At 45.7% G+C, this 25,000-nt stretch overlaps 1 protein-coding gene across 4 annotated transcripts in view; it reads right to left on the reverse strand.

The window, feature by feature from the left end:
• Positions 1–25,000, reverse strand: part of NFAT5 (nuclear factor of activated T cells 5) — a 1,437,387-nt gene that overhangs the window by 840,217 nt on the left and 572,170 nt on the right. The window lies entirely within an intron of this gene.

A 25,000-nucleotide genomic window follows, 5' to 3' on the forward strand; every position in this document is an offset into this window, starting at 1 on the left:
CTGTCAGGGCATGCTGAACAGCTAACATCTCTTTTTGATTTATGTGCAGATGCATTTGATTTGGGCTCCAATGGCCCCTGAATGCACCTGCCATCCAGGTGTGCACCCCAGGCAAAGTGTGATGCGTCTTTAGAGAGGGTCTGGGCAGCATGGGGTTATGAGAAGGGAAGTCCCTTGTTGTGGTTGCAAGCTGCTGCCCACCACAGAAAATCTTTACTTAGACAAGGAATCATTGCTATGAGAGTTTCCAGGTCTTGAGAGTGTTGACACCAAAGGCTTTTTAGGTACCACTCTAGTTTCCTCATATGCAGTCTGGCATATGGAATGAGTAGGATGCAGGAAGCCATGAACCCTAGAGCTTGCAGGATTTTCCTTAACTGAGTTCTGTTGGCTAGTTGAGAGAAGTTGCCTGTCAGGTAGGCTTGTTTTTCTGTTGTAAGGCATGCCATCTGGGATGCTGTGTCCAGGCTTGCTCCCAGGAATACAATTTTTTTGTGCGGAGACTAGTTTTGATTTCTTTTCATTGACAGTATATCCCAGGTAGGACAGTAGGTCCTTTACAAAAGTCAGGTGCTGTAACAGCTTTTCCTGACTGACTGCCTGAATCAGGCAATCATTTAAGTATGGGTAAGTTTGAATATTTCTTTGTCTGCAAAAAGCAATGGCGGGAGCCATGCATTTTGTGAAAACTCTGGGAGCAGTGGAGAAACCAAAGGGAAGCGCAGAGAACTGAAAGGACATAGATCCGCTCCCTGATAAAAAGGAATTTAATGCATGATTCCCTACCTGGGATGTGTAGGTAGGCCTCTTTTAGGTCTAGGGTGAAACTGAGCATCCTTGGAATGCATTGGTAAAAGTTGCTGCAGGGTGAGCATTTTGAAATTTGGTATCACTAAAAAGGTGTTTAGAATGGAAAGATTGAGGATGGGGTGCCATGTGGCCTCTTTTCTGGGTACCAGGAAGAGTCTGGAGTAGAAACCTTGGCCTATCCGTTCTGCAGGAACATGCTGTACTGCCCTCATGGAGAGCAAGGAAAGGACTCGCTTTTTGCCTCTGCCCACTGGTTTGGAGGAAGATCTGGGAACCCTTCTGGGATTGGCAGTGTGGAAATAAAATTTGTATCCCTGGGACACTATGTTGAGGACCCATCGGTCGTTGGTAATAGTGGCCCAGTTGATTGCGCGGAAGGAGAGTTTTCCTCCTAGGGGCACAAGCAGGTGGGCAGAAGTAAGGGATGGAGGTTTAAAGTCATTGTGAGTTCTTGCCATAAGGGGTAGATTTGCACTCCGTTTTTGGAGAGGAGGAACTCCATTGCTTAGATCTCTGCATTCCCTGGGGCTGCTGTCCTGGGGGGGGGGTCTGCTTCCTCTGGGTCTAGGCTGAGCTGGCCTGGAGGGGGCAGGAAAGGACCAGTGATTGGTGGGGTAATGCCTACTGAACCTCGGAGGCTGGACCTGTAAGAAGTCTTTAAATGCCTGCATGGATTTAGCTTTTTCTTCCATATTTTTTTAAGACTACTTCTGCCTTGGTGCCATATAAGTTGTCTTTGTTCAATGGTGCGTCCGATACTTTGGATTTGACATGGTCTGGTAAGGTCTTTTCCTTGAGCCAAGCATGCCTTCTAAGGACAGACCCAGTGACTGCTACCCTGCAAGATGCTTCTAGGGCATCAAAGCCACATTGCAAGGTGTGCTTAGTTACCTGACTTGCAGAATGCATTAGCTCTCATAATTCTTTATTTTCTGCACAAGCAGGAAAGGAAGATATTTTTTGTTTTAGGAGTTCCATGGTATGCTGCTGCTATTTCAGCATGTGGAACTGACAATGTAATGCTCAAATAGCAAAAGTAGCAGAGGTGTAATACTTTTTTTTACCCCATCTGTCTAAAGCTCGGGAATCCCTGTCAGAGGGGGTGGGATTCTTACCTGAAGTTGCTTTAATTCCTTTAGGTCCTTGAGAGATGACCGCTGGGTCAGCAGTAGGATTTTTGAAAAGAAATTTGTGAGAGTCAGGGACTCTAATACCGGTCAGGTTTCCTGGGTGCAGGGGGAAGGGTGTCAGGAGTCAAACTGGATTCCATAAAAACATCATCCACAACATCCAGGACAGGAGGAATGGCCAAAGGTCTGTGCTGTGGTAAACCTAAGAATTCCCTGAGTCTCTTTTTTGACTGGGGATAGTCTTGACATTCCCATTGGAAATGCTCCCTTAAAGTATGAAGAGTTTCCCCAAATGAAAACTACTTGGGTGGAGAGGCAGAAGGAATGGATTCCTCTGCATCAGAATCCTCACACAAAGAGGGGTTTGCATATCTTCATATTTAGATGCATCAGAGTCATCGGACTCCTGTTCAGATAAAACTACTGAGAACAAGTCTCTTTCTTTTGGAAGGGGTAGCTTGGCTTCCCCTAATAAACATAAGGTCTTCTGCCATTTTAAGCATTTGAGATTGAGGAAAGGAAGCAGGTGCCTGAGCTTGGGTCGTCGATTTTTTAGGTGTGGTTCGTACCCTGGGTCTTAGAAACTCGGTAGTTTTAGAAAGAAATAAAAATGCGAAAGAAGTCGTCAGTCTGTGTTGAGCATCAGTAGTGCGAAGTACTTCCTCTGAAGCCGGTGCCCGCTCAGCGGCTCCGGACCCATCCAAGGTAGAGACATCCGCAGGATCCTTAGTCGAAGAAGAGCCTCGCTGCATACCAGACTCCGAAAGGGTCTCGGTAGCGGCCTGCAAATGCACATAAGTGGGCTGCAAAACACCTCAATGAGGACTGGAGAACTGGCAACTAGCTTAGCAAATGAGTTGGCAGCAGTTTTGGACCTGTGCGGTCTGTCTCTGTCTTTATCCTTACGTTTTTTCGGAAGATTAGTAGTAGGATGGTTTACCGAAGCCATATTGGAATTAGAGGACTGAGAGCAAAAATGTCTAGCCACAATAAGGGCCTGACAACATATAGCTGTAGCGTTGAATAAATCATAAAAACAACAGCGGGGGATGTCATGGTCTGGGCCTAAACAGGTGACGCAGTAAGAATGGAAGTCTCTGTGTGGTATTTGCTTTCCACAGGCGAGACAATTGTTAACTTTTTCTGACATCGGTTAGAGGAAGGAAAAAGGCTCCCCAACAGGGTACTTAGCTTTAGAAGACTTCAACTTTAATTCAGAAACGAAAACTCAGGTAGAGGCCAACCGGTACTCGTGCGAACTGCTTCTGCTTCGGGCTCCTTGGCAAGAAAGACTGATATAAAGGCATCTGCTGCCTGATTTTATACCACTGACGACCTGACGTCAGTCCTGGAGTGACAGCAACCAACGCAGAAATACTAAGCCTCTGGTATTCGGACCGACTGAAGGTTAACCCTGGAAGGACAACCCAAATGTGAAGACTGCAACAGTGAAACACGAAGAACATCTGGAAACTCTACAATGACTGTTAAGGGGGGATGCATCATAGCACTGTAAGTACCTCACACCATGTTAACAATCCTTGGTCAAAAAACTGTTTTCAAAGTGCTTCAGAAAGTAGATGGTTGATGCTGACATTGCCTTCCTCCTGAATAATCACAAGAAAAATCAAAAGTATTAATGAAACCTGAAAACCCACAAAAAAAAGGGGGGGAAATAATACCTAATGCAAAAAGACCTATGCCAAATATTACTTTGTATAAGTCTCTTGCAGCAGACAATACTATTAAGACCTAGTTACATACACCCTGTCCAACCCAATAAGCTGGAAGACAGCTCATGTAATAAATCTAACACTACAGAAAGAAGTCATGTACTCACCATAACGTTCCATGTGAGCTGTCCATCTCGCCTTCATTCTGCACTTGTAGGTTCGGAACTGATCTTCGGTTCCAACTCAGCCAATTACAAAAGCTCAAGGACTCCAACTAGCTCTGGCTAACTCCATATCCCATGATCCTCTAGGGCACTCCCTAGACCTTGTTTGCTGATATAATAATATTCTATATAAAATTTCTAGATTAATCTATAAGCCAAGGAAAAAAGGTCAGAGAATATTAGATGCCAAATAATAACCTCTCAATCCTCCAGGAGCAAAACAAAAAAGGCTGGGGGTAGGAGGGTGGGACGTAAGAATGAAGGCGAGATGAACAACTCACATGGAACGTTACGGTGAGTACACAACTTCTTTATGTGAAGTTGTCCTATCTCGCCTTCATTCTGTACTTGTGGGATAGCGCCCCTAGCATCATCATCTTGGGTAGCTCACGGGAGAACATTCTTCAAAACAGTGGACCCAAAAGAGGCCCTGTCCCCAGAGGCCAAATCCACTTTGCAAAGAGTGACAAAGGTATGAGGCCTTGCCCACGTCGCTACTGCGCAAATGGTATCAATTGGTAATTTTGCATGAAAGGCAGAAGAGGTCGAAACAGTCCTGGTAGAACGAGCTCTTACTTTGCCTGGAAGTTGTTTATTCACTGCTTATCATTTATCATCTCATCTGACAACCACCTAGACAGAATGTTTTTTGGTACTGAAGCTCCTTTCTTGCAGTCTGAAAAGGATACAAACAATTTATCAGTCTTTCAAAAGTCCTTCTATGTAAATAGAAATGTAATTGTCTATGTACATCACGTTGGTGTAAGATGTATTCTGCCTTATTGCCATACTCGGGGGGGGGGGGCCTGGTAAGTCTATAGACGGATTTAAGTTTTATTCAGAGCATACTTTTGGTAGAAAAGATGGGTTTGTGCACAGTGAGACTCTGTTATTGTGAAACAGCATATATGGAGGGTTGATAGATGATGCATGTAATTCCAAAACCCTCCTAGCTGAAGTGATAGCCACTAAGAAAATAATTTTCCACATTAAGAAATTCAAGTCACAGGAGGATGCAGGTTCAAAAGGGGGGGGGGGGGGGATTATATGGGATAATATGAAATTTAGGTTCCATGGAGGTAGAGGTGGCTTAATGGGTGGTTTTAACAGGTTAGTACCTCTCAAGAAAGCTTTACAAAGTCTGTGGGACATAGCGTTTGGTCGCCCTCCTCCAAAATGAAAATAAGAGATTGCTGCTAACTGTACTCAAATAGTAGCTGCAGCTGCTCCCTCATTAAAAAGTTTTGCTAAAAATTCCAGTATAGAAGATATAGATGCAGAGAAAGGGTCAATATGATTTATTAAGGCCCATTTGCTGAGATATAATCTTCTTGAAGAAGCTTTGTGAGAAAAATCAGGTTATGTTGCACTGAAGCTGAAATGTTAGGTAGCCTGGCCATGTTTGGAATTGGAGCAACCAAGCTGTCAACTTGAGGATTTGAAGAGATGGATTGAGCATTCACGACGGATGGGTCAGAAGATCCGGCACTGGATCCAGAATCCAAGGCTCCTCCTGAAGATGAGGCTGCAAGAAGGGGAACCAAACTTGACGAGGCCAGTAATGGGCTATAAGTATTAAGGTCCTTCCCACTGTGCTGGCTTTCTGAAGAACTTTGGTATCAATGGAAAAGGAGGGATGGTGTAGAGACCACCCCGGGGCCAATCATGCACAAGTGCATCCCTTGGGAATTCCCCTGGAGAGGGGATTAGGGCAAGGTAGCTGCTGCATTTGGTGTTCATGGATGTGGCAAAAAGATCACAGCAAGGCTGGCCCCATTTTCGGAAAATCATTTCTGCCAAGTCTTGTTTCAGGGACCGCTCGTGAGGCATCAATATGTCTGCTATCATGCTGGAATTCCCTGGGATATGCATTGCTACCAGAAAACACTGGGAGGAGGTTGCCCACTGCCATACTCTCAGGGCCTCTTGACAAACTGGGTAAAATCTGGTTCCTCCTTGCTTGTTTATATACCATACCATTGACATACTGTCTGTTTGGATCGCAATTGTTCCTAGTGGAAGAGAGCCTCGGAATGCGTGCAATGCAAGAAGCACCACTCTCATCTCTAGGACACTGATGTGCAAGTGGACCTCATGATCCTGCCAAGTGCCTTGGACTGTTCTTCCCTGATAATGCCCCTCCCCACCCTATCTGGGAAGCATTAGTGGTCACTGTGGCAAGCAGAGAACAAGGGGTCGACTTAAAGTCACTTTATCGGCTTGATGCCACCAATGAAGGTCTCTCCTGCAAGATTCTGTTAACATAATCTGGTGTGACATTGGAAGTTTCTGCATGGGCCACTTGAGTGAACAGCAGCCAAGGTAAAATTCTCATGTGCAGCCGCGCTAAGGGAATTACATTTATTGCTGCTACCATGGTGCCTAGTACTTTTAGAACTGTCCTTGCTTGAGTCTACCTTTTGAAAAGAAGGTCTAGAACCTGTACTCGAAGGGTTTGTACTCTCTCTGGTGGAAGCTTTACCATCATTGTTGTAGTGTCAAAATTTGCGCCTATAAAAACGATATGTTGAGATGGCAATAAGGCAGACATTTCGTAATTTATTGTGATCCCTAGACAAGAACAAAGTGTCAGAGTGTTGTCTCTTGCTTCTGTTAGTAGATGCTTGGTGGTGGCGGTTGGGAGCCAGTCATCTAGATATGGAAGCCTAAACATCTCAGGTGAGCCATAACTACTGCCATACATTTGAACATTCTGGGGGGGTGTAGTGAGACCAAAGTGCAGATCTCAAGACTGGTTCCAAGCCAAAAGCGCAGATGACTCCTGGATGGACTGTCCATTTTTATGTGGTAGTATGCACTCTGGAGGTCTACAGAACACATCCAATTGTCTTTTCCCAGAAAGGGAAGTATAGACTGCAGTGTAACCATCTGGAACTTTGTCTTTTCTACAGATTTCTTTAGTCTGCTGAGATGCAATATGGGTTTCCAGTCCCCTCTTTTCTTTGGAACTAAAAAGAACCTTGAGTAAATCCCGGATCTGTGGAGACCAGTTGGATGACGCTTTTTTCTACCAACTTCTGTATTTCTAGGGTTGCTTCTTTCCTGCGACTGGGTGGAACATCCGGAATGTTTTTTATGCGTGGGACAGGAATCTGAAAGGGTATGGAGTAACCTCTGGATATGATACTTTGAACCCACTTGTCTTATTTTTAGCTAGGCGTCTGCCTACAAGGATAATAGACCTCAGACTGCCTACAGAGGACAGACGGGCCTCCTTTCAGGAGTACTGAAAGGGCTTACCAAAGAAGGATTCTCTGTTGCCCTGGTTCTGCAGACCCCCTCTGCTGCGTGGTCGGCGTCTTCCATTATTGCTTCCCCTTCTGCCACTGGGGGAAGGCTTACCGCGTGTTTCTTGAAAAAAACACTGGGATTTTCGATGCCACATTTTTTCTCCCTTTTGGCCTTTAGGATAAGGCCTAGAAGGTGTGAAAAAACAGGCTCCAATGGCAGAGAGTTTTTCCTTCCTGTTCACACCTTGTTAGTGTCATTGGCTTTAGGCCTTAAGCAGGATGAGCCGAAGGGGACATTAACGAAGGATGACTTGAAGGGTTCTGCAAAGTTACACAAACACATTCAGGACCGTCTCCTAAGGGAAATTCCTGAAGCCGCTGAAATACTTGCTCCATTGGCTGAATAAGAGATGAGCCTCATGGATGAGTTAACTACTGAATTTAAGGTGGAAAGCTGGGAGGACACTATCTGCTACCCCCGCAGCTACTGAACCTTGGAGAGCATCTCCAATTTCCTTCAGGAGATCTCCCTGTAACCTGAAGTGGGTAAGATAATTCGGGGACCTGAGAGTAAAGGTCATTGAAGAAAACGTGCTCCGCCCATATCTGGCCACGGGACGAGACTCTGTTCGGGGACGGACAGAAGAGGACGTCTCTGACAACAACTTCTTGGTGGCCACCACCGCCACCACCATAGCATCTACTGGGACACTTGTAAGGAAGGTTTTACTCTCGGGGATGTGATGAATGTTTAGCCTCTGGGGAACAGGCTCCACTGAGTCTGGAAACTCCCATGCCTTTCGACAAACTAAATCCACAAGTTCATCGAAAGCCGGAGACACCCAAGTGATGGAAGGGTGAAACCCAAAGGCCTTCAGGTAGCCAGACTCTTCATCAAAAGGGCCGACTGGCTTCCAGCCACCTCTCTGCTTAAGGATTTCTAGGATGTCTACAAAGGAGACATCCTCAGAGGGCAACTGTGTGGACCATTCTGACTCATCGAGGTCTATATCTGATGTGATCGAGGGACCTCTTCAGAAGGGCATTCTGGGGAGGTTTCAGAAGAGAAGGGTTCGCCCACTGGGGCATCCTGAGGCCTTGGGTCTCCACATTTATGTGGAATCAGTTGTGATGAGACAGACACCAGTGCCTATGAGGGAGGAATGACTGAATTTGAAAGTGGGGCTGCTTGTGGGAACAGCACTCTCCTCATCGCCTCGAAATCCCCCAGTCTATGACCCATGGAAGCTTCTGGCTCCGAAGAACTAGAAGGCCCCCCCAGATGCCAAAGGGGTTGGCTCCGAAGCTGATGTAGGAGCAGAGCTCACCTGTGCCAAGGCCCCGAAAAGCAAGTTCAGAGCCCACAACTGTCCGATCCAACTGTTCTCCCTGCAACCGACCAGAGAACATCACCTCTTAAGAGTCCTTGAGCTCAGATAACACAGAGGAAGTCGGAGCAGACGTTGGAGCAGGTCTCGGCTCCGACAGTTCCACTACTATCAGCTCAATATATTCCAGCTTCGAGGCGGGTCGGAGGAAGAATCTATAATGATGGGGTAGGTCCACTCTGCTCAGAAACTCGCTGGGTCGGTTCAGACAATAATTTGGCTAGCACTGATGTACTCAAGAGCCTCCGCACCACATGATCCAACATCTTCTTCTGACAAACTCCTAGAGGACTGAGAAGAGGGGTCAGAATATCTCAATCTCTGTAACATAGGTGACCTTAAAGTCAGAGAAAGCGACTCCCAAGACAGGGAACCGGCTCCAAGATTGCAGTACCATCAGTTCCGAAACAGGAGGACCTGACGAAGATGAGGATCTTTTACTAGACTTCTCAGATCTAGGAGGAGGGGAAGCAGTTTCCTTTAAAGTACTTTTTCCAAGACCTCCGAAAAAGAGGTCTTTAACAATCCTTTTAGTATGAGCTTATTTTTTCTTTCAAGGAGCACCCTCGAACTAAATGAATGACATACGGAGCACGACTCCTGTAAACGTACAGCTCTAAGGCAATAAACACATCTAGAATGACCATTCAAAGACATTTTCTGGGAACACCTAGAACATTTCCTGAACCCAGAGGGTTTAGTGTCTTTCGACTGCTTAGACATATTTACCAAGATAAAGTATCGAACAGTAACAATACCAGTACAAATTTAATCTAAATAGGAACAAGAAACTATTTAACTACTAAACTTTTTTTAACAGTATAAAACACACCACACAGGGAAAAAAGCCCTCTAACTTAAATGGGCTAGCCGCTCTCTAAATTAAACAAGCTGACTCAAGGAAAGGGATCCAAACTCGTTTCCAAGAGTAAATAACCAACACTAAACAACTTAGCACATATGACAGCTTTATTAGAATGAACCCTCTAAATAAACTGGCTGAGCAGCTCTCCAAGTTAAACGAGCTGACTCTGAAACTCAGTCTAAAGTCTTATAAGTAAAGTAAAAAAAAAAACGCAACAAAGAAATTCAAACAATAATTCCTAACTACAAATGTACAGATAAGCCGGACAGGGATGGAGGTGTAGGCCTAGAGGTAAAGCGATGGCCCCAGAGAAAAACAATTAATGGATACAGTCTAATATTGTGATTAAATAAGGTTAAAAAAACTTTTAAGGTAACACCACACAAGCAAATTTCTAGGAAGGTCTAGTTGTTAACAGGTATAACAAAGTCTGTAAAGAAACTTAGCCACAGCCAGTTGAAGAACGCCCAATCCGTTTAGTGGCAAATGAAATCTGGGGAATGCCCTACAGCATCATGGGATAGGGAGTAAGCCAAGAACTAGCTGGAGACCTCTAGCTTTTGTAATTGCCGAGTCGGAACAGAGGATCAGTTCCAAACCCACAAGTACAGAATGAAGGCGAGACAGGACAACTTCACATCAATTAATATGAACTAGCTCAACATGACTAAATGGGAAACCATACACAAACTCACAAAACTAATGGCTACCTATTTCCACAACTTAAAAACTACTTATATACCCTATTAACAAAAAACAATGTAAAACCAAACTAAGGGGGGGCTGTTGCCCCCCCCCCCCCAATTATATATACTAACTCCAGGTTGCACTACAGTGGGAAAAAGTGCATACATAGTTTACTTGCCTCACAGTACTCTACACAATGCCACATCAAATCTATAGCTTACAATTCAGTGAAATGAGTTGTCAGTGTTGTGAACTTTAGATGATTTGGTCTCCGTGAAATGAATGTTAGTGAAATGGGATTTTGGTGAAGTGAAGTAGACCTGTGTAATATTGTACATTTTCTATTTAAAAACTTTGGAAAATCAGTACAGCGCAGCCACTGAATCTCAAACAAAGCAAAGTACAAAAGATTAAATCTGCAGCTTCAAATAAATCAAAAGTGAAGCTAAACAGCAAACTGCTGTCTTAGTATAATATTTGATATGTTGCATACAAATCAAGACAGGCGATATCTCTTCGCCTACTTTTCCTGTTTGCTTTATATGAAAATCAGTTTCTTGTTTCTTCACAGACTACCATAGGTTTTACTTTGTTTCCATACTGCATAACTCGACAGCAATCTGCTCATAGGTGGTTACTGAACTATTGACCCAAAGGTCTTTACAAACATAGCTATATGTACCCAATATAATACTAGAGAAACCCAGCATAAAGAATCTTGCCTAAACTTGAGACATTAGTCAGCAACAACTGCCCACATCTAGGAGGGTTATAGGTGAAATCCCCAGCAGGAATTTATGGTTTCCCATCCAGACATCCAGGCTGCACTAGCCTATTCCAGATGAGTGACAACCTCTGAGACATATACCACTCTCTCTTGCAGGTCGTATTTACATCGCAGGCCAGGTTAAGGTCCCTGAAGTGGACGACCTTTGCCCCCTTTGACTTGCAGATGTGCAGCATTTCCATTAGGTTTGCATCAGAGATTGCTCTGCAAGCCAGACACATGTCTCCTCTAAGCAGTTTGTATGCTACTGAGTACAGTGAATTTTCTTGGTTAGAAATCTGTGAGGTCTCTCAAGTTGCTTCAGGTGCCTGGCAAGGTACATACCAAAGGGAGCACTGTACTCAATTACTGGCCTGATGAGGGTCGAGTACAGGGGTGTTAATGACATCCTTCACTCATAAGACAATGCCTTTGCTAATGAGGTATGCAACACAGAATGCCCCCCTTACCACAGTAGACACATGATGGTCAAATTAGGCTACAGTCAACATGCATTCCCAAGTCTCTCACTACTGAGTTGTTATTTAGGTTATTTTTTTATAAGATAGTCTGCAAGGATATCATTTTTACCAAAAAGGATGATAATGCATTTTTTTTTTTTTGCACCGAGTCCATGGCTATGGCATCAATCACTGGTTTGTGCAAGTCCCTCTTGAAGTACACAGACACTGCCCGGGAATTCAATGATTGCACCTAATTTGCAGTCATCAGCAAACATAGTAAGCCAAAGCCCCTCTGTTTTATCCTGAACTTCTGATATGTATATTCCAAACAGGGGGCCCATCACTGACCCCTGTGGAACTCCACTGGTGACAGGTCTGCCAGTTGAGTAAAGTTCCCAGCTCTGACTGTCAGTAAGCCAGTTAGCAGCCCACCTAATGACAAAGGTTGACATTCAACTGGAAGAGTTTATCAAAGATGCCCGAATATTGGATTGTGTCAAAGGCCTTGGCTAAATCAAGGTATGCTGTATGCACAGGTTTGCCTATATCTATAGCCCTGGTGATGTCTTTGAAGATGTCCACCAGGTTTAACAGGCATGACTTGCATTCGACAAAAACAAATTGGGTCAGATCATGGAATTCGAAATAACCTATATCCTTATTTAGCAAGTCCTTGATGATTTGTTCCATGGCCTTACAGATAAGGCTGGTTAAGCTTATGGGTCTGTAATTCCCAGGGTCTGTTCCTACACCCCCTTTTTGAAGGGGGATGACTGCTGATGTTTTCCGTTCAGCAGGGACAAAACCAGTACTCAGTGTGGATGAATACAGTATCTAAAGAGCTGCTAAATAGAAGTTATGTTCTTACCATAACGTTCCATGTTAGTTGTCTTCTTCTCGCCTTCTTCTTGCTGGATGGGTTCGGAGCCGACCTCGGCTCTGACTCGGCCACTCTAAAAGCTCGAGAGTTGGTTCCACCGGCTCGAGGCTCCCCTTATATCCCACAATGCTAGGCGAGAGTTACCTCAGATCTCGTTTGTAAGCTAACCCCAGCTTATAATAGTATCAGAATAGCTATAAACAAAGTCCACCTCTAAAAACCAGGGAGAAAGAAGGGTGACCTAAATCCTCATCCAGGAAATATGCACAACAGCATATGCCTAATAAAAGAGGTGGTAGAAAGAGAGGTCACAATCACAACTCCTCTAGGTCTGTCCAGGCCAGGGGGAAGGAGGGTGGGGCCTTAAGAAGAAGAGAAGAAGACAACTAACATGGAACGTTATGGTAAGAACATAACTTCTATATGTTAAGTTGTCTATCTCGCCTTCATTCTTGCTGGATGGGACCGCGTCCCTAGCACCTTGTCCCGGGTGGCCTAACGGAACAGACTCCTGAGAACAGTTGAACCAAAGTTAGCTCTATGCCTAGAAGCTAAATCCAACTTATAATGAGAAATGAAAGTGTGAGGAGTAGCCCAAGTAGCCCCTGCACAAATGGTGTCAATAGGCAGTCTGTCTTGGAAGGCTAAAGAAGTAGCCAAAGCTCTGGTGGAATGGGCCTTAGGTTTATTAGGCAGCTTTTGGTGTCTAATTTCATATACAAGGGAAATCAAAGATGTTAGCCATCTGGATAATGATACCTTTGAAACTGAAAGTCCCTTTCTGCCTTCCGCATAGGAGACAAACAGCTGGTCAGATTTTCTGAATTGTTTTGTTCTATCCAAATAGTACCTCAATTGACGATGAACATCCAGGCAGTGTAATTTTTGTTCAGACCTATTGGAATATTCTGGAAAAAGAACAGGGAGGTCAATGCTTTGATTTAGATTTGACGTCGAGACTACCTTAGGCAAAAAGGACGGGTTCGTTCATAAGGATACTCTGTCCTTATGAAACAATAGATAAGGAGGTCGACAGCTGAGTGCTTGAAGCTCTGAAACTCTCCTAGCTGAAGTAATAGCTACCAGAAAGAGAGTCTTCCATGATAGCAATTTTAAAGAACAGGAGACTGCAGGTTCGAAAGGGGGAAGAAACAAAGAAGTAGGAACTAAATTTAGGTCCCAAGGAGAAGGAGGATTTCTTATAGGAGGTCTGAGAAGAAAAACTCCTTTCAAAAAGGCTTTGCAAAGCTTGTGGGACATTAAGGCAGATTTAGAAATACCCACATGAAAGTTAGAAATAGCTGCCAATTGAACTTTAAGAGTAGAGGGAGATGAACCTGCATGGAAGAGTTCAGCTAGAAAATCAAGGACTATTTGGATGGAAGCAGTGAAAGGATCTATGTCCCTTCCTTGAGCCCAATATGTGAAGCGTTTCCACTTACTCAAATAAATCTTCGAGTGGAAGATTTATGGGAAGCTATCAAAATATCTCGAACGGAGTGAGATAATTGAGGAAGCCTGGCTAAGGTTGGAACTGGAGGAACCAAGCAGTGAGGTTCAGAGAGGGGAGGGAGCGATGAAACTGACCCGACTGATGGATCAAAAGATCTGGAACTAGGTCCAGATGCCAAGGTCGCTCAATAGAAATTGATGTAGAAAGGGGAACCACACCTGTCGAGGCCAGTAAGGAGCAATGAGGATCAATGAGGCCTTCTGAGCGATAGCTTTCTGTATCACTTGAGAGATTAGTGGGAAGGGAGGAAATGCATACAGAAGTCCCCGGGGCCAAACTTGGACTAGAGCGTCTCTGCTGGGTTGGCCTGGTAAAGGGAATAGAGTGAAATATTCTCTGCACTTGCTGTTTTGGGGAGTAGCAAAAGATCGCAGCAAGGCTGACCCCACTTGAGGAAAATTTCTCTCACAACAGAGTCTTTCAGAGACCACTCGTGAGGCATGAGGATAGCTCTGCTCAACTTGTCCGCAATTTGATTGGACTTCCCGGGATGTGCGTTGCTATCAGAAACCGCTGAGAAGAAATCGCCCATTGCCACAATCTGAGTGCTTCCGACACAGGGGGTATGACCTGGTTCCGCCTTGTTTGTTGATGTACCACACTACAGACATATTGTCTGTCTGTATTGCAATCGTTCCCAAGGGAAGAGAGTCTTGAAGGGCTTGCAACGCTAAAAGCACTGCTCTCATCTCCAGAACATTTATGTGCAAGTGGCATTCGCTTGGTTGCCATGTGCCCTGGACCGTCCTGCCCTGATAATGCCCCCACCCGATCAGGAGGCATCCGTTGTCAGAGTAGGAACCGGAGGGTGGAACAAAGGGTCTTCCCAACAAGAGCTGAGGGGAAGACATCCACCACATGAGATGATTTCTGCACGCCTGCGTGATCATAATGGTGTGGGACATTGGAAGTTGCTGGTATGACCATTGTGTAAAAAGCATCCATTGAAGGATCCGCATGTGGAATCTGGCTAATGGAAGCAGAGGTATGGCAGCCGCCATAATTCCCAACACTTTTAGTACCAACCTGGCTTTGATTCTGTTGTTGTTGAAAAGGAGTGAGACCAGTTTGTGAATGTCCGTTATTCTTTGATGTGTTAGTCTTGCAGACATGTCTACTGTGTCTAGATTTGCGCCTATGAAAGTAATAGTACGACAAGGTGACAAAACAGACTTTTCGCAATTTATTGAAATGCCTAACTTTTGACAAATGCGAAAAGTGTAATCCCTGGCCATCAGAAGGAGATGCTTGGTGGGAGCTGTGAGGAGCCAGTCGTCCAAATATGGAAACACCTGGAATCCTTGTCGTCTCAGGTGAGAAGCTACCACTGCCATGCATTTGGTAAACACCGGGGCAGTGGGTGAGACCAAAGGGCAGGGCCCTGAACTGAAAATGACTGGTTCCCAGCCTGAAGCGGAGGAATCTTCTGGGCGTCTGTTCATTTTATGTGATAGTACGCATCCTGAAGGTCTATAGAGCACATCCAGTTTCCTTTTCCCAATAGGGGAAGGATGGATTGCAGCGTGACCATCCGAAATCTTGTTTTCTTGACTGATCTGTTCAAGATACTGAGATCCAAGATTGGTCTCCAGTCCCGTTTTCTTTGGAACTAAAAAGAACCTTGAGTAGATTCCGGATCCTTGCTGGTCTGCTGGAACTGGCTGAATTGCTCTTTTTGCAAGCAGTTTTGAAATTTCCAAAACCGCTAGATCCCTTTGAGCGGGTGGAACATCTGGAAGGGATTTTTTTGATTGGTTTGGAATGCGAAGAAAGGGGATAGAATAGCCTTCGGAAATGACGGACTGTACCCATTTGTCTTGAGTCAGGGATAGCCAGGCTTCTGGGTACAGTGACAATCTTCCCCCGACTGCCTCCGAAGGTGGGCAGTCGGGCAACACCTCAGGGATGCTGAAAGGGCTTATCAGAAAGCTTCCGGTTGCCCTGGTTCTGGAGCCCCTGCCTCGAGGCGGCGTCTACCATTGTTATTCCGCCTCTGCCTCTGGCAGGAAGACTTTGTGTGTCAGGAAGTCCCTTGAGATTGTTTACGGAACCACATTTTCCCACTTTTCTGGCCTTTGGGGTAAGGTCTAGAAGGAGTAGAAAAACGGACTCAGACGGCAGAAAGAGTCTTGCCATCAGTCTCGCACCTAGTCAAGGTTTCTTTCACTTGAGGACCAAAGAGATGATCCATCAAGCGGGAGTTAGTGAAAGACGTCTTGAAGGGGTCCGCAAAATTGCATAGCCGCATCCAGGCATGCCTATGTAAGGCCACACTTGTCCCTGCGGCCCTACTCGCTCCATCAGCCGCATAAGAAAGGAGGCGCATGGAGGAGTTGGTTATGGAGTTAAGGGTAGCCAGCTGAGTGTTCATCTTATCTTGAAACCCCGCAGCTGTAGGGTCCTTCAACATGTCACTCGCTTCTTTGATCAAGTCCCTTTGAAGATGAGTGAAATGGCACAGGTAGTTCAGCCGAGCATAGTAAATGTCGCTGACGAGAACATCCGCTTCCCGTACCTGTCCATGGACCTAGATTCCTTGTTAGGTGGATGGACAGGTACTGAAGGATCAGCTAGTTCCTACTTAGTGGCAGCAGCTACCACCATAGCATCCACAGAAACTCCTTTTGTCAAGAACTGTTTGTCTGCTGGTGTCGTTATGAATTTGGAGGGTCTCCTGGGAGTGGGGTCCACTGAATCAGGAGCCGTCCATGCCTTTTAGCAACCACCTGCATGAGGGGGTCAAGGGGGACACCCAGGAGGTGGAAGGGCGAGAGCCAACGCCTCAAGATACACAGATTCATCCTCCGAAGGGTTAAGGGCTGGCCAATTTCCCTCTGCTTCAGGATCTCTAGAATGTCTGCAAAGGAGACATCTTCAGAAGGGGAACGGGGAACCCTCGAATCATCTAAATCTGTGTCAGATGTGATGGACTCAGGTGAGTCAATGTGTTTCCTCTTACACTTCCTCTTCCGAGGGGCTCTTCTGAAATCAGGAGAGGCCTCGGAAGAGGATGAAATCCCACAGGGGTTCCTGAGGAGCTGGCTCTCTGCGGTCCGGGATGAGGGAGTGAGTCGACTTGACCTGAGGCACGTAGAGGGAGGCGGACGGAGCCGACTGTGGAGTAGAGCCAGGCTCTAACACACTCCGCATGACCTCGAGCACCCTGTCAGGCAAAGCCAGAGGTCCCGCCCGAGAAGCTGAGAACCTCCCTTGGCACCGACAGTGATGGCTCCGAGGCCGATGTCGGAGCCGAACTCACCAGCGCCGAAGCTCCGAGAGGAAGAGCGGGGTCGGACAAGGGTCCGATGCCACTCACCCCCTCGGAGCAGACGATGGAAGTCCGGCGCCGAGATTCCTCTAAGGAAGAAATCGGAGCCGACGATGGAGCCGAAGACAATTGTATCGGCTCCGATGCTACCACAGTCTCGGTTCCGACACGACCCGGCTCCGAGCTCAACGGAGTCGGAGGAGGAATATATTGCTGGACAGGGGCAGGCATCGACTGATGAGTCGGGCTCTGAAGCATCTGGGCCAGTGCCTCGGACTTAAGAAGTCGACTCACTACCCTCTGAAGGTCATGATCCGACAGCCTCGATGACCTAGAGGAGTGAGATTTATGGCTCTGTTCAGACAGCAGGGGAGATCCTGGAGCCGAATGAACGGAGCCAAGGGATGGTGACCTGGACCTCTTCCTAGATGTCGGCTCCGAAGGTCTGGTCGGAGCCGACACGGGAACTGAAAACTGTGGGCTGAGACTCATCGGCTCCAGCCAGAGCCGATGTAGGTGGAGGTTTAGAAGCCTTAGGTCTCGGCTCAGTTGCTGGAGCCGAAGACCTAGAAGCCTTGGAGGGCTTCCCTGAAGACACAGTAAGGGAATCCTCAGGCTTGAGTAAACCTCTTAAAATTAATTTATTTTTTCTTTCCTGCAGGACCCTGGCACTGAAGCCATGGCAAACAGCACAGGAGTCCTGCAGGTGCAAAGGTCCCAGGCAGTAGACACAAGAAGTGTGACCGTCTGTCAGAGACATTTTCTGACAGCACGCATCACACTTCTTGAAGCCTGAGACCTTTGATTCTTTAGACATTCTGAAAGTGCAATCACACACACAGTCAAAAAAGTACAGTTTTGTACCTACCATAAATGTAGATGTCCGAACTGGATAGCATCTGCAGTCATAACAACTGGGTTGTCCTGTCGTCAGGCAGCCCTTCAGTCGTCCGGATTCCAAAGTCCGGGTCCGGCTTCGGCTGATGTTGCACTTCACCCGACGTCATCTCTGTTGGTCTTCGGGTATAAAAGCATCAGCAGACGCCATTTTCTTCAGTGTTTCTTGCCCCAGATGCCAGAAGCCCTCTTGAAGGCTAAAAATTTTGGATAGATGCCAATGTTTCCAAAAAGATAGAGGTAAACACAAAAATAAGCATGTATGTACATAAATACAAACAAATACACCATGAAAGACTCCCCCCCACCAGCTAGCTATTAGGAGGGTAAACACCCTAGGAGTACCCCAGAGGGGAAGGAGGGAGGGTAATCCTGACTGCAGATGCTATCCAGTTCGGACATCTACATTTATGGTAGGTACAAAACTGTACTATGTCCTTCATGGATGCATCTGCAGTCATAACAACTGGGTAGAATACCATAGCCAACTAGGGGAGGAGGATAAAAGTAGATTATGGTGTGTTTAGGATCCCTTGCAGTACAGCAGTGGCAAACCCTGCTCGGGATCTGGAATATAGAGGCAAATTATAATGCTTGGCAAATGTATGCACGGAGGTCCAAGTAGCCGCCTCAATAATGTCTTTGGTAGCCACTCCTCGTAAGAAGGCTGTGGTAGTGGCTGTTGCCCTTGTAGAATGAGGTCTTATGTTCTGTGGAATTGGTTTTCCATGGAAGGAGTAACAGAATCGTATGCAATTTCCTATCCATTTGGAGATTGTCTGTTTGGAAATAGCTTTTCCTTCCCTTCCTGTTGCATAGGCTACAAAAAGTTGGTCAGTCTTTCTGCTACTTTTTGTTCTGTCCAAGTAGTAGCGTAGCTGTCTATGTACATCCAAGGTATGCAGTATTCTTTCCCCTCTGTTTTGTGGGTTGGGAAAGAAGGTAGGTAGGTGGATTGCCTGGTTTAAAGACACTCTGGATACCACCTTAGGCATAAATGTAGGATTAGTTCTCATGGACACTCTATCTTGGTGGAAGATTAGGAAGGGTTGCACTGCCATTAAGGCCTGTAGTTCTGAAACCCTCCTTGCTGAAGTAATTGCCAGTAGGAAAGCAGTTTTCCATGACAGGTGTTGTAGGTCTGCTGTTGCTGCTGGTACAAAGGGTGAGTGTCAATTTTTTTAGCACAAAGTTTAAGTCCCAAGCTGGCAATGGTGGTTTCCTTGGAGGTTTTACATTCTTGATTCCTCTGAGGAACTGCCTGAGCAAAGGGTGTGAAAAAACAGGTGGATCAAAGCTGTATTCTGCTGAAATAGCTGATGCATGAATCTTGATGGAGGAGTAGGACAGGCCTGAATGAAGAAGTTCGGCCAGATACTCCAGAATGTTAGGCATATCTATGTTTGACACATCTTTTCCTCTTTCAGAACTCCAAATGACAAACCTTTTCCATTTCCCAGCATAGTTCCTTCTTGTTGAAGGCCTGCGTGCTTCAAGAATAATGTCTTTAACTCTTTGTGAAAGTTCTGGATTAGCAGCTGCTATGTGATGTTTCATGCAGTCAGTTGCAACGTTTTTAGGTTTGGATGCATGGTGCTGAAGTTGTTCTGAGTTAGCATCAAAGGCATCAGGGGTATTGGCCACATATTGTTCCGAGACATGCTCCTCAGCAGTGGGTACCAGTGTTGTCTTGGCCAGTTTGGAGCTATCAGGATTATTCTTGGACGTTCTTCCTTGATTTTCAGTAGTACTTTGTGTATCAAGGGGAGAGGTGGGAATGCATATGCTGTTAGGCCTTTCCAGCTGAAGGAGAGCGAATCCACTTTCCATGCTAGTGGGTGGAATGTCCTTGTGCAGAATTTTTTGAGCTGGTGATTGAGAGGTGATGCGAATAGATCTATCTGAGGCATTCCCCATTTCTTTGAGATGGTCTTGAAGATGTCCGGGTGCAGCTGCCATTCGTGGGCATCCGATGTGGTCCTGCTTAATATATCTGCTAGAGTGTTTTCTTTTCCTGGTACAAATATTGCCTGTAACTGGATGTTGTAGCTGAGTGCCAGGGTCCACAGCTCCAAAGTCATTCTGCATAGGGGGTATGAATGAGTGCCTCCCTGTTTGTTGATGTACCACATGACTGTGGTGTTGTCTGTCCTTATCAACTGGCCCTCTTTGAGAAATGGTCTGAACTTTTGGATTGCCAGTTTTACTGCCAGCATTTCTTTTAGGTTGATGTGCAGGTGAAGTTGATCCTGTGTCCACAATCCTTGCACGCATTTGTCCAGCATGTGGGCCCCCCATCCTAGGTCTGAAGCGTCTGTTGTGATGGTCTGGCTTGCTTGACATCTGCGAAAGGGTAGGCCTGGGTTTGACTGGCATGCCTGAGCCCACCATAGGAACTCCTGTTTTAAGCATGGAATTAGTGGGATTTCTGTTTCTAGGCTGTGTCTGTGTTGGGACCATAAATTCTTTAGGTACCACTGTAGTTTTCTCATATGTAGTCTGGCAAATGGAACCAAGATTATGCATGATGCCATGAAACCCAAGGCCTGCAGTACCTTTCTTGCTGTTAACTTGTTCAGTTTTGTTAGTGCCAAGAAGTAAAGAGGGAGTTGTTTTTGTTTTTCTGTAGTTAGGAATGCCATTTGTCTTACTGTGTCCAATTCCGCTCCCAAGAATGTCCTTGTCTGGGATGGTATCAGTCTTGACTTTTGTAAATTGACTGTGTATCCCAGTGCTTGTAGCAAGTAAATGACCCTTTGTAAATCTGTTGTCAGCTTGCTTTTGTTGTCTCCTTGTAGCAGGCAGTCGTCCAGGTATGGATAAATTTGAATTCCCTGTAGTCTGCAATGGGCGATTACTGATGCCAGGCATTTTGTGAATACTCTGGGCGCAGTAGACAAGCCAAAGGGCAATGCTGAGAATTGATAGTGCTCTGATCCTGCAAGAAATCTGAGGTATCTTCTGCAAATTGGTCGAATGGGGACGTGCAGGTATGCCTCCTTGAGATCTAGAGTTACCAGCCAACACTCCTTGCCCAGCATGGTAAGAAGTTGCTGTAGGGTCAGCATTTTGAATTTTGGGACAATGATGTATGAATTTAAGGTGGACAGGTCGAGAATTGGTCTCCAACTTTTTTCCTTTCTTGGAACTAGGAATAGTCTGGAGTAGAACCCCTTTCCTTGCTCTGCTGTTGGCACTTTTTCCACAGCTCTCATGTTTGCTAACTCCATTATCTGTTGTAGAGCCTCTGTTTTTTGATTTGGAGGTAGATTTGGCATTCCTCTTTTGACTGGTAAAGTGTGGAAGTGGAACCGGTAACCTTGATCTATGGTTTGTAAAATCCACTTGTCTTTTGTTATGTGGTGCCAGTTTTTTGAAAATAAGGTTAGCTTTCCGCCTAGAGGAGCTGCTATTTGTTCCCTGGTAGGCAGATTTAGGATTAAGTCACTGTGGTTGTGTTGATGTAGTGGCAGAGGTTGAGTCTGTGCCTCTGTTGTTACTTTGCCACTGTCGTCCTCTGTAGGCACCTCCTCTGGATTGGTTTCTGCCTCTGGAACGTCTATTCCTGCCCCTTTGAGATCTTGTGGAGTCAGGAAAGGACCAATTTTTGGCCGGCCAGTTCCTGCTAAACCTTGGGGGTTGAACCTGCAAGAAATCTTTAACCGTTTGGACTGATTTTGCCTTTTCTTCCATTTTCTTCATAACCTGCTGGGCAGGTGTACCAAACAAACTTGTCTTATCCATGGGAGCATCTAGCAACTTAGATTTAACATGATCCGGTAGAGCTTGCTCCTTTAGCCATGCATGCCTTCTTATTACTGTGCCAGTCATGGCTGATCTAAATGAAGCCTCCAGTGCATCATAGCCACATTTTAAAGAATGGTTACTAACCTGCTGTATGTTATTTACCATTTCTAATACATATTTCTTATCAAGAGATTCGTCAGTGGTTAGCTTTTTAGTTAACTGATCAAGCATAAACTCTTGGTATTGTATCATGTGAAACTGACAATTTAAAGCTCTAGCTGAGAGAGTAGCTGAAGTGTAAACCTTTTTACCCCATCTGTCTAATGACCTTGCTTCCCTTTCAGAAGGAATAGGGTTTTAGCTATGGTCGGCTACTGCCTTGGGACCCTGGGAAATAGTTTGGGTCTGCAAGAGGGGCCTTGTAAAGGTGGTGATGAGTATCTGGCACCCTGTAAAATCTGTCTGGTTTGGCAGGGGCTGGGGGTAAAGAATCTGGAGCGGAGCAGACATCATTGAAAGCATCATCCACCACAGAGAGAACAGGAGGTATAGCTAAGGGGCCTGTGCTGTGGGAGGTGCAAAAAAGTCCTTAAGTCTTTTTCTGGAGTCTGAAAAATCCTGTTGCTGCCATTGGAACTGCTCTCGCATGGCATGTAAAGTTTCCCCAAAGGAGAATTCTTCTGGTGGGGAAGCAGCTGGAATGGATTCTTCAGCATCAGAATCTTCAAAATTGGAGAAAGGAGCCTCTGGCTGGTCAGTTATGTCTGATTCATCAGCAGAATCATCAGAGGACACTGGCTCAGGGGGCTCTGCCCTAGGTCTCTTCTCTGGGGGCTGAGAGGCCCTGTCTGGGTGAGATTGAGATCCTCTAATTAATGAAATTAAATCTTCTGCCAAAGTAAGCATTTGAGAACTAGAAGAGGGCCTGGTTGAGGGGGTTTTAACAGGCACTGTTTTAGTAGTCTTGGCTGCTTTGGCCCTGGCGAAGCCTTAATGGACATGGCTGCTGGAGGCCTAGCAGCACCACGTGCTGGGGTAGAGACATCCAAGGAATGGTGTCTGATAAGTCAGTGGCAACCACCGTAGTGGATAAAATTTCTGAGGCCGATTCAAGAGTGGTAGCAGGGGCCTCAGCTGTAGAGATAGATTCAGCTGTATTTTGATCAGTTTTTCGGTTTCGGCGAAACCGAGACACTCGCGTTTGCTTAACCATGGTTTCGGCGAAACCGCGGACCCGATGTCGGTCTTTTCTTTCGTTTTTGGCAGAATGTGAAGTCGGAGGATCCGGCGGCCTAATGTACGCAAAATCAGAACCGAAAAACTGTTCTGCAAACTCCGACCGGCCTAAGCGTTAGTCGGTTGAAAAGCACAGGCGAACAGGCTGCTACGTCGTGGGCTGGGCCTAAACAAGGCAGGCAGTAAGAGTGGAAATCTTTATGAGGTATTTGTTTCCCACAGGTTAAACAATTATTAACTTTTTCTGACATCGGCTGAGGCAAGAAAGAGTCCCCAACGGGTACTTAGCTTTAGAAGTCTTGAGTAGTATTCGGTAGAAGTAATCTCTGGATCCGACCGACCGGCACTTGCGAACAGCTTCTGCTTCGGGCGCCACGCGGCAAGAAAGACTGAAGAAAATGGCGTCGGCTGATGCTTTTATACCCGAAGACCAACAGAGATTACGTCGGGTGAAGTGCGACATCAGCCGAAGCCGGACCCGGACTTTGGAATCCGGCCGACTGAAGGGCTGCCTGACGACAGAACAACTCAGTTGTTATGACTGCAGATGCATCCATGAAGGACATCACACTGATTACACCCTGTCTAGTTTTAGCTTAAAATAAAACAACTGACTAGGTTTTAAATTAAGAAAAATAACACACACACACACCCACTAGGGAAGGAAGAAGGCCTGAAGGCCCGAGGGAAGAACTTAAAGTTCTTGTGGGGAAAAAAACAGGAATTTTAAGAAAAAGGGGCAAGAATTCCTCTAAACTAAGGGAAATAAGTATAAAAATTAAAAATAAAGGGGTTTAAATACACTAACTTTACAAGAAAGTCACTTACCAAGAACCGGTAGAAAACCAACACCTCGATCGCTGTAGCGGCAAACGAGATCTGAGGTAACTCTCGCCTAGCATTGTGGGATATAAGGGGAGCCTCGAGCCGGTGGAACCAACTCTCGAGCTTTTAGAGTGGCCGAGTCGAGGTCGGCTCCGAACCCATCCAGCAAGAATGAAGGCGAGATAGACAACTTAACATCTGATGTTTTAGACCAATTAAAACACATCCTGGGATGCCAACTGGTCCCACGGAGCTTGTGTTTTTGGCCTTGGAGAGAGAATGACTTGCTCTATGGAGATATAGAATGGGGAGATGAAGAGGGAATGCCTTCTGGAATGTTTGGAAAGGACATAGGAGTGAAATTCCCACCAAACTTCTCAGCTAATAGGTTAGCTACTTTCACAGGATAACCGTGTGTGATGCTAACACACTAGATCCTCAAAGTGCCTTTTGTCAAGAGTAAGGAGGAATTTTAAACTCCATACACACTATAGATAAACACCAATACATTTGTATGTCTGTCTTTTGGATGTTCTAGTTTCCTCCAACATTAAAAAGAAATGCTGTAGGTGAACTAATGATTCTTCAAACTGTGTCTCGTGCAATGAGATGGCACCATTCCAGTTCTAGTGACTACCTGGCAACCCTTAAGTATTGGGCAGTGTTTTTAGCCTACTCTCCCACTCCAGCATCATTAACATCAGTTCGGTATGTAGGGACCATCAGCCCCCAAGTATATTGAGACACATACGTACGTACATATATCTACATACATACATATATGTATATATACACACACACACACACACACACACACACACACACACGAAGCAATGGGCGATTGATAAATGGATATGCAGACTAGTAGAATGCAAGATGGGAGAAGAGGAGTTCAGACTCAGATCAGGATGGAGCATAACTGACCCAATGTTTGCAGTGAGACAGATACTCAAGAAGCTAGAGATGAGAGAGACGAACTGGGCATTCCTAGACCTGAAGAAAGGATACGACAAGGTTCCAAAAAAGCTGATCTGGGCAGTACTGCTGTGGCTGGAAGTCCCAGAAACATTGTTAGAATTAGTGCGGGCTATGCACAAGGACCCAATGACTCAAGTATGAACAGTGTTCAGCCTCAGAGAGGGGTTCCCAGTGGGAGTGGGTGTACAAGGTTCAGCTCTGAGCCCACTGCTGTTCATATTGGTGATGGACTACATCAGCAAACAGGTCGGAGGGGACAGATCAACAAAGTTGCTGTATGCAGATGATGTGGCATTACAGGCAGACTGAGTAAGAAATTAAGCAAAGGATAGGAGCATGGAATGCAAAACTGAAGGGACATGGGATGAAACTAAACACAGATAAGATAGTGGTAATAG

Source organism: Protopterus annectens, chromosome 8.part1, assembly GCF_019279795.1.
Source record: "Protopterus annectens isolate FY-2018-M chromosome 8.part1, PAN1.0, whole genome shotgun sequence".
NCBI lineage: Eukaryota > Metazoa > Chordata > Ceratodontiformes > Protopteridae > Protopterus > Protopterus annectens.